This window comes from Pseudophryne corroboree, chromosome 10 (genome assembly GCF_028390025.1).
Source record: "Pseudophryne corroboree isolate aPseCor3 chromosome 10, aPseCor3.hap2, whole genome shotgun sequence".
NCBI lineage: Eukaryota > Metazoa > Chordata > Amphibia > Anura > Myobatrachidae > Pseudophryne > Pseudophryne corroboree.
This window is the reverse complement of record NC_086453.1, coordinates 196,313,206-196,328,400: the sequence shown is the minus strand read 5'-3', so window position 1 is coordinate 196,328,400 and position 15,195 is coordinate 196,313,206.

Below are 15,195 nucleotides of genomic sequence, written 5' to 3'. Positions count from 1 at the left end.
AGCCCCCGGGATCCCGGCCGCCGGCCACTCATACTACACCCGGATATAACACAGAGTGCTGAGTATTATTCACACAACAAGAGAAAACAAAAGCAAACTCACCTTGACAATCACTTGCAATACGCTGGTGTCAAGTGGGGCCACCCAGTGTCGGACTGGGACATGAAGGGCCCACCGGGGGAATGCAGTTGTAGGGGCCCAGACTTAGGGGTGTGGACAGGGCCGGACTGGCCATCTGGCACTTCTGGCAAATGCCAGAAGGGCCGATGGCCACGTGGGCCGGTCCAGCGCTCACTGAGACACGCTGCCGCTCAGTCCGGCGGCAGCGTGTCTCAGCTGTCAGGGGAGGAGAGCGCGCCAGCGACGCTATGTCTGGCGGCATATAGTGGACTTCAAACCAGCCGCCGGTTCGTGAGCCAATCAGAGCTCGCGGACCGGCAGCCAATCAGAAGCCGCCGGTCCGCGAGCTCTGATTGGCTAACGAACCGGCGTCCGCTATACGCCGCCGCTGGCGGGCGCTCTCCTCTTCTGACTCACTCGTCCCTCACAGCAGGAGCCCGGAGGAGGAGCAGCAGCAGTGCAGCAGCGGTAAGCAGCTGCAGCACTGGCTGCTGTGGGGGCAATTGTATACCTGGCACTGTGGGGGCAATTGGCTGGCACTGTGGGGCATTTGTATACCTGGCACTGTGGGGGCATTTGTATACCTGTCAGGTATACAATTGCCCCCACCGTGTCAGATCCACAATTGCCCCCACAGTGTCAGGTATTACCTGACACTGTGGAGGCAATTGTGGATCTGGCACTGTGGGGGCATTTGTATACCTGGCACTGTGGGGGCAATTGTGGATCTGGCACTGTGGGAGCATTTGTGGATCTGGCACTGTGGGGGCATTTGTGGATCTGGCACTGTGGGGGCATTTGTATACCTGGCACTGTGGGGCATTTGTATACCTGGCACTGTGGGGGCATTTGTGGATCTAGCACTGTGGGGGCATTTGTGGATCTGGCACTGTGGGGGCATTTGTGGATCTGGCACTGTGGGGGCATTTGTATACCTGGCACTGTTGGGCATTTGTATACCTGGCACTGTGGTGCATTTGTATACCTGGCACTGTGGGGACATTTGTATACCTGGCACTGTGGGGGCAATTGTGGATCTGGCACTGTGGGGGCATTTGTGGATCAGGCACTGTGGGGGCATTTGTGGATCTGGCACTGTGGGGGCATTTGTATACCTGGCACTGTGGGGCATTTGTATACCTGGCACTGTGGGGCATTTGTATACCTGGCACTGTGGGGGCATTTGTGGATCTGGCACTGTGGGGGCATTTGTGGATCTGGCACTGTGGGGGAATTTGTGGATCTGGCACTGTGGGGGCATTTGTACACCTGGCACTGTGGGGCATTTGTATACCTGGCACTGTGGGGCATTTGTATACCTGCCACTGTGGGGGCATTTGTATACCTGGCACTGTGGGGGCAATTGTGGATCTAACACTGCACTATTAGGGGCATATAATGTAAATTTCAGCTCATACCGGGTGCTATAATGTAAATTTCGGCTCATACCGGGTGCTATTATGTGAATTTTGGCTCATACTGTGTGGTATAATGTGAAAGAGGCACCAGTACTAGATAGTATAAGGGGTCCTACTATTTTGGTGCATAATGCGTATAAGGGGTGTATGGTGTGGTAAACTACACTGAAGGCCATGCCCCCTTTGAGTGGCCATGCCCCCTTTTCCGAAGCGTGCGCGCCTTCGGCGCGCGCTTAATTACAAACTTCACATTTCCATACCCCCACTTAAAAATTTCCACTTAAACCACTGGTTGTGTGTATTTTAATAGAGAATGATGTACGCTTGTATGTTGTTAGAATATTAATTATATTTGTAAGAGCATAGACTAATAAGTGGGAGGAGTCAGGAATAGTAAGGGGAGTAGTCAGGAATAGTAAGGGGAGGATGGCCTGTGTGCTTCAAAAATGCCAGGGCCTATTTTTAGTCCCAGTCCGGTCCTGGGTGTGGACACCCTACAAAGGGGGTGTGGCCAGCTTCCACAGAGGCTTGAAATACACAATAGTTTAGTGCAGTGTAATGCAACATATCTACCATGTATAATACAAGTGCATAGTCTGGAACCTGATCCCCAGAGGAAGGAGTGGGCCCTCAGGCAGTGGGGCCTACAGGTGGTTTCCCTGGTACCCCTGTAGGCCAGTCCGACCTGGCCACCCTGTATCATCTCGGTTGTGTATTGCTAATAGAATTTCACAGGGTCAGACCGTGACCCTGTGACAGTTTATTTTCCATCTGACTTAAGGTCCATACACACAGTGAGATTTGGCCTATGCCTGATTCTCACTATGCGACATGGACTGTGGTCGGTATCACAAGCAAAGATGACTGTGCTTGTGATACCGATTTTGGCTAAGTGACAATTTTGACTCTCTTTTACACGAGATAGTCAAAATTGACTTGAAAATACAGTCTATTTTTGCTTGCGATGCCGATCCCGCGGGATCGCGCATCGGCATCGCAAGCTGTGTACACACGGTGCAATATGCATTAACTTTCCTTATGATTTGGACTATATATTCAAAATCGTAAGAAAAATTAAGTGCAGATCGCACCTTGGCCCTCATTCCGAGTTGTTCGCTCGCTAGCTGCTTTTAGCAGCATTGCACACGCTAAGCCGCCGCCCTCTGGGAGTGTATCTTAGCATAGCAGAATTGCGAACGAAAGATTAGCAGATTTGCGAATAGACAGTTCTTAGCAGTTTCTGAGTAGCTCGAGACTTACTCCTACATTGCGATCAGTTCAGTCAGTTTCGTTCCTGGTTTGACATCACAAACACACCCAGCGTTCGCCCAGACACTCCCCCGTTTCTTCAGACACTCCCGCGTTTTTCCCAGAAACGCCAGCGTTTTTTTGCACACTCCCATAAAACGGACAGTTTCCGCCCAGAAACACCCACTTCCTGTCAATCACACTCCGATCACCAGAACGATGAAAAATCCTCGTTATGCCGTGAATAAAATACCTAACTTTTGAGTAAAATAACTAAGCGCATGCGCTCTGCGAACCTTGCGCATGTGCAGTAAGCGACTAATCGCAATATAGCGAAACTCGGCAACGAGCGAACACTTCGGAATGAGGGCCCTTGTGTACACAACTTTACTATATGCTGAGGTTCAATTGCTACGAGGCACATCCCATTTGTTTTTTTATATTTGCTATTTGTCATTTTAGAATCATTTTGATGGGCTATTTATCACTGTTGATGAATGCTGTATGTGCAATCCTTGGACATTCTTATAATTTAAAATAAATAATCGGATAAAGTAATCTTGCTTATCCGATTACTGCCCACCCCAATGGTTATTATGTACCATACAGAAAGTATGGAGCCAAAGAATAACTCTCTGTATATATGGATATATGTATAGCACCATTTCTCTTGCTTTATATTCTGGATGTTATTATGTTACCTCTGTATATAAGGAAAACTACCTTATTGTGGCATATTTTACAACACTACTACAAAATCAACCTGTAATATCGTCCCAAATTAGCAATCAGCTTTTTTAAGAAGTTGGGGATGGAAGGGCACATGCGAGGTATCGCTGATCCATCTGCATTGTTGATTTAAGGTGTACCTGGAAGCAGAGACATTATTCACTTTGGCATGACTTTGCTCCATCACTGCCAGACAATTTACCCGCTGCTTGCTGTTAGCTCCTGGCACGGTTCCCAGCTACAGCAGGTGTTTTATCAATTAAATAGTGTTTATCAGAGTCAATGTGCCATGGCATCCAAATCCCACATGCTTCCAGCTTTGCATTCCACCAGCTGCACAGCGAGTCACGGAGCCAATGCAAATAGACCTGCTCAGTATTAGCATGATTGGTACAATCCTCTGTGTGACTCTTGATGTGGCGCTCCCTGTATTGGCCGTGCACACAAATACCAAGTGAGCTCAGACACTGATTCAACAGGAAGACAAGACAGCTCACAAAAACAGCTGGCAGCGTCTGCTCCAGATTCACATTTGGTTCTGGGAATATGAACTAAAAGCCATTAACAAGTAATGATTGAATTACTTGAAATCTCTGGTTTATTGGGAATACTATAAACAAGCAGGTGGCAGACACTGTTTTGACTGCTGGACAAATCATTTGTTCTTGGCAGGAAATACCTTTCATTATTTCGAAGAATAATTACCCCGGGCTAAAACCTCTTAATGCACTTAGCAAGAACAACATGATAAGTTAAATCTCCAAGGCACTGTAGAATATTTTGGGATACACGTGTCAATCACTACATTACCAGATCAGAATACTGACATTCCACTGTAAGTTTACATCAAGAAGCAAAACACTGGTTGGCATCCAGTAGGGGCTAGATCAGTGGTACCCAAACTTTTTTGAATCATGGTGCCCTAGAGTATCAGAATTTTTTTCACGGCACCCCTAGGCCAAAAGATTCTTATTGATAAATTTAGAAAAAAAATATTACATTAATTAATTTGTGTTTGTCATCCTTAGGCTCAGTTATGTTGTGAGGGACTGGATTCACCTCTGTTTGTCCACATAGTTTATGACTGACAGCCACCAGTACTGGATTTTCCTATTACATAGACCATAAATATTTTGAATTCCACCAATCCAAGGCACCCCTGCAAGTGTTTCCAGAGGCACCCCAGGGTGCCACGGCACACAGTTTGAGAATCATTGGGCTAGATCATACTTGCCTACTTTTTTTTTCTCCTCTCCGGGAAAAGCCAGGGTAGGAGATGCTGCTGGACACTCGGATGGAGTGGGACTAGACTCTAATGTCATCAAGCCCCGCCACCATTTCTGTTAAACGCTGCAAAGTGCGGAAAGGGGGCAGGACTAAAATGATGCGTCCCTCTCCGGAGACCCGTGATTGCCGGTGATTATATCTCCATCCTGTCCGCATCCCTAGAATGCGTGTGGGATGACGGGATCTGCCTGCTCTTTCAGGGAGTGGGGGGACTACCCAAAAATTGTGGGTCTCTTGCAACTTCTAGGAGAGTAGGCAAGTGTTAGCTAGATTTACTAAAGCTTCTGAAAATGGAAAGTGGTGGTGTTGCGCATAGCAAGCAATGAGAATGTAGCTATCATTTCTTTATTGCACCCTAGAAAAATGATAGAATACCATTGGTTGCTATGGGCAATACCACCACTTGCACTGCTAATACCCACAATAAAATAGTATGCATACATCCATGTGCATATTTGGTATTTGTGGCTGTTTATGCTTATATAAGGGTGAATGGTAAAGAGAAAAGGTGTGCAATACAGACAGAGGATTGTCAGGGCATGTTTGTGTCATTGCACTTAGACTGGGGCCGACCCACATAAATAGTGTGCTAGTTCTTTAACTGCTATGGCAGATATTCAGGTTAATCAATGTTATGTGATTTGTTACTGAGAACTTTTGCGTTGAATAACATAATGCTGTAATAAGCAGGAAGGAAACTGAACCCCTAGGTTGAGTCTGTTTAACATCTTAAAATCTTAGTTTTTCAGTGCAGTTAACGTTGCACATGGCTGAGTGCTAAAACCCTGCGTTTTGTTACAGGTTATGGAATATGTCTTGGGCCTGAGCTGTTTGCGAGTGCTATCATTTGTCACCAGTTCATTCATTAAAGTTTCTCTGACGTCCTAGTGGATGCTGGGAACTCCGTAAGGACCATGGGGAATAGACGGGCTCCGCAGGAGACTGGGCACTCTAAAGAAAAGATTAGGTACTATCTGGTGTGCAGTGGCTCCTCCCTCTATGCCCCTCCTCCAGACCTCAGTTAGAATCTGTGCCTGGCCAGAGCTGGGTGCTCCTAGTGGGCTCTCCTGAGCTTACTAGTAAAGAAAGTATTTATTAGGTTTTTTATTTTCAGTGAGCTTCTGCTGGCAACAGACTCACTGCTACGTGGGACTAAGGGGAGAGAAGCAAACCTACCTGCTTGCAGCTAGTTTGTGCTTCTTAGGCTACTGGACACCATTAGCTCCAGAGGGTTCGAACACAGGCACCTGTCCTCGATCGTCCGTTCCCGGAGCAGCGCCGCCGTCCCCCTTGCAGAGCCAGAAGAACAGAAGCTTGAAAGACGACGAAATCGGCGGCTGAAGACTCCTGTCTTCATTAAGGTAGCGCACAGCACCGCAGCTGTGCGCCATTGCTCCCAGCACACTTACACACTCCGGTCACTGTAGGGTGCAGGGCGCTGGGGGGGGCGCCCTGGGCTGCAATTGAAGTACCTTTGGCATAAAAACATACATATATACAGTCTAGCACTGTATATATGTAAAAAACCCCGCCATTTTTTTACATGGAAAGCGGGACAGAAACCCGCCACTGAGGGGGCGGGGCCTTCTTCCTCAGCACACCAGTGCCATTTTTTCTTCACAGCTCAGCTGGAAGCAGCTCCCCAGGCTCTCCCCTGCAGTATCCAGGTACAAGACGGGTTAAAAAGAGAGGGGGGGCACATAAATTTAGGCGCAAATAATACAAAAAAAAAGCAGCTATTGGGTAAATCACTTATTAGCAGTGAAAATCCCTGTGTTATATAGCGCTGTGGTGTGTGCTGGCATACTCTCTCTCTGTTTCCCCAAAGGACTTTGTGGGGTCCTGTCCTCAGTCTGAGCATTCCCTGTGTGTGTGCGGTGTGTCGGTACGGCTGTGTCGACATGTTTGATGAGGAAGGTTACGTGGAGGCGGAGCAAGGGCAGATAAGTGTGGTATCGCCCCCGTCGGGGCCGACACCTGATTGAATGGATATGTGGAAGGACATAAAAGGTTTGATGACGCTGCAGCCTTGGGACAGCCGGGGTATCAGCCCGCGCCTGCCCAGGCGACTCAGAAACCGCCAGGGGCTCATAAACGCCCTCTATCTCAGATGGTTGACACAGATGCCGACACGGAGTCCGACTCCAGTGTCGACGATGATGAGGCACATTTACAGTCTAAAATGACCAAGGCCATCCGATACATGATTATTGCAATGAAAGATGTATTACACATTTCTGAGAGTAACCCTGTTAATACCAAGAGGGTTTATATGTTTGGGGAGAAAAAGCAACCAGTGACTTTTCCCCCATCTGATGAATTAAATGAATTGTGTGAAGAAGCGTGGAGTTCCCCTGATAAGAAATTAGTGATTTCTAAGAGGTTACTGATGGCGTACCCTTTCCCGCCAACGGACAGGTTACGTTGGGAAACATCCCCTAGGGTGGACAAGGCGCTGACACGCTTATCTAAAAAGGTGGCCCTGCCGTCTCAGGATACGGCCGCCCTTAAGGAGCCTGCGGATAGAAAGCAGGAAGCTATCCTGAAGTCAGTGTACTATACACACTCTGGTACTCTACTGAGACCTGCTATTGCTTCAGCCTGGATGTGTAGTGCTGTAGCAGCGTGGACAGATACTCTGTTAGACGACATAGATTCCCTCGACGGAGATACTGTTTTGCTTACCCTGGGCCATATCAAAGACGTCGTCTTATATATGCGGGATGCTCAGAGGGACATTTGCCTGCTGGGCTCTAGAATTAATGCTATGTCCATTTCTGCCAGGAGGGTCTTATTGACTCGGCAATGGACAGGAGATGCTGATTCTAAAAAACACATGGAGGTTTTGCCTTATAAGGGTGAGGAATTGTTTGGGGACGGTCTGTCGGACCTCGTGTCTACAGCGACAGCTGGAAAGTCGACTTTCTTGCCTCAGGTTTCCTCACAGCCTAAGAAAGCACCGTATTATCAAATGCAGTCCTTTCGTTCCCAAAAAGGCAAGAGGGTCAGGGGCGCATCCTTTCTTGCCAGAGGCAGGGGTAGAGGTAAGAAGCTGCACCATGCAGCCAGTTCCCAGGAACAAAAGTCCTCCCCTGCTTCCACTAAGTCCACCGCATGACGTTGGGGCTCCACAGGCGGAGCCAGGTGCGGTGGGGGCGCGTCTCCGAAACTACAGCAGCCAGTGGGTTCGCTCACAGGTGGATCTCTGGGCTATACAAATTGTATCTCAGGGATACAAGCTGGAATTCGAAGCGACTCCCCCTAGCCGTTACCTCAAATCAGCCTTGCCAGCTTCCCCCATGGAAAGGGAGGTAGTGCTGGCGGCAATTCACAAGCTGTACCTCCAGCAAGTGATTGTCAGGGTCCCCCTCCTTCAACAGGGAAGGGGTTACTATTCCACAATGTTTCTGGTACCGAAACCGGACGGTTCGGTGAGACCCATTCTGAATTTAAAGTCCTTGAACACTTATATAAAGAAATTCAAGTTCAAAATGGAATCGCTCAGAGCGGTTATTGCAAGCCTGGAAGAGGGGGATTTTATGGTGTCGCTGGACATCAAAGATGCTTACTTGCATGTCCCCATTTACCCACCTCACCAGGAGTACCTCAGATTTGTGGTACAGGACTGTCATTACCAATTCCAGACGTTGCCGTTTGGCCTGTCCACGGCACCGAGAATATTTACCAAGGTAATGGCCGAAATGATGATACTCCTTCGGCAGAAGGGAGTTATAATTATCCCGTACCTGGATGATCTCCTCATAAAGGCGAGGTCCAGGGAGCAGTTGTTGATCAGCGTAGCACTCTCTCAGGAAGTGTTACTATGGCACGGCTGGATTCTGAATGTTCCAAAGTCGCAGCTGATTCCTACGACGCGTCTGCTTTTCCTGGGCATGATTCTGGACACAGAACAGAAGAAGGTGTTTCTCCCGGTGGAGAAAGCCCAGGAATTAGCATCTCTGGTCAGGGACCTCCTGAAACCAAAACAGGTATCGGTGCATCACTGCACGCGAGTCCTGGGAAAGATGGTGGCTTCATACGAAGCCATTCCCTTCGGCAGGTTCCATGCGAGGATCTTTCAGTGGGATCTGTTGGACAAGTGGTCCGGATCGCATATTCAGATGCATCGGCTGATCACCCTGTCCCCGAGGGCCAGGGTGTCTCTTCTGTGGTGGCTGCAGAGTGCTCACCTTCTCAAGGGCCGCAGGTTCGGCATACAGGACTGGGTCCTGGTGACCACGGATGCAAGCCTCCGAGGATGGGGGGCAGTCACTCAGGGAAGAAACTTCCAAGGGCTGTGGTCAAGTCTGGAGACTTCTCTACACATAAATATACTGGAATTAAGGGCGATTTACCAGAGCCGGCCCTAACCAATATGATGCCCTAGGCAAGATTTTGGCTGGTGCCCCCTAGCACCACCGCTGTTTCTGCCTCTGACCTTGCAGCTCTTTCCCAGCACCATCACCCATCACCCATTACAGTCCTTATTTTGGTGTTTGTACCGACTATACTTTAAATAGGAACAGCTCGCACATTTGGCGCACAGCCAAAAAAGGGGGGTGTTTTTGGTGGTATGGGGCATGGCCACACAATAGTAACCCCAATTCCAATTACGCCACATAGTACTGCAACTTTATTCACATTTGATCATGCGATAGTGTCCATAATTCATATTACATCCCATAGTAGTATCACTTTTCCTTATAAACGTTACTCCTCACAGAAGAGCTCCTTATTCACATTACATCACACTGAATTGCTCCTTATTCACATTACACCACCACCATATTGCTCTTTATTCACATTAGATGACACAGTAGTGCCCTTTCTATACGCAACGCCACATAGTAGATCACCTTATACACATAATGCCACACATCAGTAATGCATTTATACACATAATTCCACACAGTAATGCGCCTTACACATTATGACAACCTTTATTAATGCCCTTTTACACATAATGTCCCTTTCACATATGCCGCACATTATTAATGCCCTTATACACATAATGACACACATAGTGCCCCTTAAACGTATGTTGCACATTATTATTGATGCATTTTTACATGACACACATAATGCTCGTCACACATATTCTGAACACTACTGCACAACCAACCCACTCACATGCACACAGCACTCACACTGCTACTAACACTGTGACCTCTGCCTCTGCTTGGATACAGTTGTGTCCTCATAAATCTTGCTTCAATGATAACATCGGGCACCTTTTCTTTAATGAAAATGCATTGCTATGTGGCTAGGATGCACAAGCACATTCTGCTGATTAAAATGATATGCAGCATGCCTATATACTGTGTGAGACTGTGGCTGTATCTGCATATGAAATGCTACAGACAGAATATATGCATGCCGCATATCATTTTAATCAGCAGAAGCTGCTGATGCCCCTAGGAACATCAAATGCCCTAGGCAATTGCCTAGTTTGCCTATGCCTATGGCCGGCTCTGCCATTTACAACGCCCTGAGTCAAGCAGAGCCCCTGCTTCAAAACCGGCCAGTGCTGATTCAGTCAGACAACATCACGGCAGTCGCCCATGTAAACCGCCAAGGCGGCACAAGAAGCAGGATGGCAATGGCGGAAGCCACAAAGATTCTGCGATGGGCGGAGAATCACGTGCAAGCACCATCAGCAGTGTTCATTCCGGGAGTGGACAACTGGGAAGCAGACTTCCTCAGCAGACACGACCTCCACCCGGGAGAGTGGGGACTTCATCAAGAAGTCTTCCAACTGATTGCAAACCGATGGGAACTGCCACAGGTGGACATGATGGCGTCCTGCCTCAACAAAAAGCTAAAAAGATATTGCGCCAGGTCAAGGGACCCTCAGGCGATAGCTGTGGACGCCCTAGTGACACCGTGGGTGTACCAGTCGGTATATGTGTTTCCTCCTCTTCCTCTCATACCAAAAGTACTGAGAATAGTAAGAAAGAGAGGAATAAGAACAATACTCATTGTTCCGGACTGGCCAAGAAGGCCTTGGTACCCGGAACTGCAAGAAATGCCACACAGAGGACCCATGGCCTCTGCCTCTCAGACAGGACCTGCTGCAACAAGGGCCCTGTCTGTTCCAAGACTTACCGCGGCTGCGTTCGACGGCATGGCGGTTGAACGCCGGATCCTAGCGGAAAAAGGCATTCCGGATGAAGTTATTCCTACGCTGATAAAGGCTAGGAAAGACGTGACAGCAAAGCATTATCACCGTATATGGCGGAAGTATGTTGCTTGGTGTGAGGCCAGGAAGGCCCCTACATAGGAATTCCAACTGGGTCGTTTCCTGCACTTCCTACAGTCAGGGGTGACTATGGGCCTAAAAGTGGGGTCCATAAAGGTCCAGATTTCGGCCCTATCCATTTTCTTTCAAAAAGAACTGGCTTCACTGCCTGAGGTTCAGACATTTGTTAAGGGAGTGCTGCATATTCAGCCCCCTTTTGTGCCACCAGTGGCACCCTGGGATCTTAACGTTGTGTTGGATTTCCTGAAATCCCACTGGTTTGAGCCACTTAGGACCGTGGAACTAAAGTATCTCACGTGGAAAGTGGTCATGCTGTTGGCCTTAGCATCGGCTAGGCGTGTGTCAGAATTGGCGGCTTTGTCATGTAAAAGCCCATATCTGATCTTCCATATGGACAGGGCAGAATTGAGGACTCGTCCCCAATTTCTCCCAGAGGTGGTGTCATCGTTTCATTTGAACCAACCTATTGTGGTGCCTGCGGCTATTTGGGACTTGGAGGACTCCAAGTTGCTGGACGTAGTCAGGGCTTTGAAAATATATGTTTCCAGAACGGCTGGAGTCAGGAAGACTGACTCGCTGTTTATCTTGCATGCACCCAACAAGCTGGGTGCTCCTGCTTCAAAGCAAACTATTGCTCGCTGGATCTGTAGCACGATTCAGCAGGCTCATTCTGCGGCTGGATTGCCGCATCCAAAATCGGTGAAGGCCCATTCCACAAGGAAGGTGGGTTCTTCTTGGGCGGCTGCCCGAGGGGTCTCGGCTTTACAGCTTTGCCGAGCGGCTACTTGGTCGGGTTCAAACACATTTGCAAAGTTCTACAAGTTTGATACCCTGGCTGAGGAGGACCTTGTGTTTGCTCATTCGGTGCTGCAGAGTCATCCGCACTCTCCCGCCCGTTGGGAGCTTTGGTATAATCCCCATGATCCTTACGGAGTTCCCAGCATCCACTAGGACGTCAGAAAAAATAAGAATTTACTCACCGGTAATTCTATTTCTTGTAGTCCGTAGTGGATGCTTGGCGCCCGTCCCAAGTGCGGACTTTCTGCAATACGTGTATATAGTTATTGCTTAACTAAGGGTTATTGTTATGAGCCATCCGTTGAGTGAGGCTCAGTTGTTGTTCATACTGTTAACTGGGTAAGGTTATCACAAGTTGTACGGTGTGAATGGTGTGGCTGGTATGAGTCTTACCCTGGATTCAAAATTTCCTTTCCTTGTAATGTCAGCTCTTCCGGGCACAGTTTCCCTAACTGAGGTCTGGAGGAGGGGCATAGAGGGAGGAGCCAGTGCACACCAGATAGTACCTAATCTTTTCTTTAGAGTGCCCAGTCTCCTGCGGAGCCCGTCTATTCCCCATGGTCCTTACGGAGTTCCCAGCATCCACTACGGACTACGAGAAATAGAATTACCGGTGAGTAAATTCTTATTTTTTACACTTTGAAAATGTTTCAGGTCTGCTGGTATACTGTATATCGCTATGATTGTTGAAGTTTATTATGCTATTGTTATTATTTATTACATGGTATACTGTAGGAGGTTTACAAACAGTGTTGCAGCAGCTTTCATTGAATTAGATTATATACACTGTAGCTGGAACTAAGTTATACAATATTTTTTCCTTTTAGTTGCTAAGGGTGTTCCATGACGTGTGACATGAGCCTACTACTTTACCCTAAAGTCAGCCCTAATCACATATGAAAACTATTTTAAGAATTTTGTTTTTATGAAACGTCTTGAGACACAAGTGGCAATACATCTAAAAAACAGAAACCTTAGCAACCTCTTCTGTGTTTAGTGCAGATGTTTCCACACAGATATTCAGACAGTATTTGATATGGTCATATTAACTAATGCAGTGACCAACAAATGTAACATGAGGTTATTATACAGATATAAGCAGAAAGTCACAATTGCGCACACGTGGCTGCTTTTCTTAGTGAAGGAAATGAAGTTCCACCAAACACTTCACAAATAAAGAACAAACGAAATAGAAAACCTCCACACAGAATAGCACACACAGAGAATACTTATATGATTTGAGGAGTCTCCCAATGATCTTTCAAAGGATTTATATGACCTCAAAAAGGAGACAGAAATACAATATAGTGTTATATCTCTATGGCATTTCTTATAAGTTTTTTATGAGGAAACTCGTACCCTTAGATTTACCTACCAGGTTAGTGATAGACAAAAAAGCACATCTGAGACACAGGATTATCCCATTCAATTCCTCCTCTTAACGAAACCTTCCCTCAAAACCTTCCAACAGTACCTCCTCCGGATGTCACATGTGGAAACAGAAAATCACCGCCATAGTGTAAAACCATAACATTTATTTTTCCACAAACAAGAATAAAATTAGCTTTCCACCTTTATAGGTGGTCTACTAACAATAAGTAGACAAAACAGCTTAAAATTGGCCAAGTTGTTAAAACTGCAAATACATGACTCTTACCGGATGGAATGGTCTACCATATAGAGTAGACTTTATCACAGGATTACTGAAAAGACCTCAGGCGTCCCTGGAAAAAAATCCTTCGTCCTCGGTAGTGGTCCTCCGTTTGCAGTGCCCCTCCTCACCAACGCGTTTCAATACACTCAGGTATCTTTGTCAAGGTGTATGGAGGACAAACATCCCAGGGATTTTATACCCCTCTCATAAAACCTATGGTTATCCCTAAAACTAAACACGGATCTTCTAACCTTTCCCTATTCCTATATCTATAGGCATAAAGTCCTCTCTATAAAAGTCCATTCCAGATTATATAAATGTTTTGTTTTCCCGCCCTCCATCCTCTGGTAAATCGACGCTGCATCATTAACCGGAAGTGACGTTCCGCAACTCCAGCGACGTCATATCCTAACCGGAAGTAGATTGCGCATCCCCGGTGATTTTTCCCGTCTTTATCGGCTCAGTCTTTATGGTTCCACATTGTAATCCATCCCCAATGGTGTTTACTTCCATATAGTCGATGCGTTAGATAGAGCAAAATTTCAAACAGGAAGGTGGGATCCATGTTCATGATTTCTTAAACATCAAAAACCGGAATCGTTGTGATTAAGTATTCCTTAAATTAATAAACAACATATTACTAGCAGAAACACCTTTAGAATTTCTCCATGTACATATTATCATTTTTTTGGTAATTAAAGCATTCAAGCTGAATAAAAAAGTAAAAACAGAAAGTGGACAGAACAAGAAGTGAAGAAGAGGACATATGAACCCTATTCTACAGAAACCATTTCAATTCGAAATCCTTGTTAATTCCCTTGGGTATATATATATTGGTAGATGCTCAATTAGTTTAGTGATATCATTCAGGTGCTCGAAAGGGAGGGGTATTTCTAAGCAAGAAAAAAAGGCATTTGTTTCCCCCAGCACCCTGAATGATAACCGTAACCAGATATAAATTCCACATGATAATAGAATTCAGAGATCTTCGTTACACATATTTGCGCAAATATGTGAATAAGCCCCAAAGCTGCATCAAGGCGTCTCTGTATATTTGGGGTCCCTAGCGCTATATCTAGGTGCAGGGTGTGGCACTCCAAAACACCAGCATAAGCCAGAAAGCCCAGCAGAAACACCTTTATAATTTCTCCATGTACATATTATAATTTTTTTTGGTAATTAAAGCATTCAAGCTGAATAAAAAAGTAAAAACAGAAAGTGGACAGAACAAGAAGTGAAGAAGAGGACATATGAACCCTATTCTACAGAAACCATTTCAATTCGAAATCCTTGTTAATTCCTTGGGTGCAAGGGTTTCGAATTGATGTATCATCCGCAAGTGAGATGCCCTCATATGTCCATATGGAACCATAAAGACTGAGCCGATAAAGATGGGAAAAATCACCGGGGATGCGCAATCTACTTCCGGTTAGGATATGACGTCGCGGGAGTTGCGGAATGTCACTTCCGGTTAATGATACGGCATCGATTTACCAGAGGATGGAGGGCGGGAAAACAAAACATTTATATAATCTGGAATGGACTTTTATAGAGAGGACTTTATGCCTATAGATATAGGAATAGGGAAAGGTTAGAAGATCCGTGTTTAGTTTTAGGGATAACCATAGGTTTTATGAGACGGGTATAAAATCCCTGGGATGTTTGTCCTCCATACACCTTGA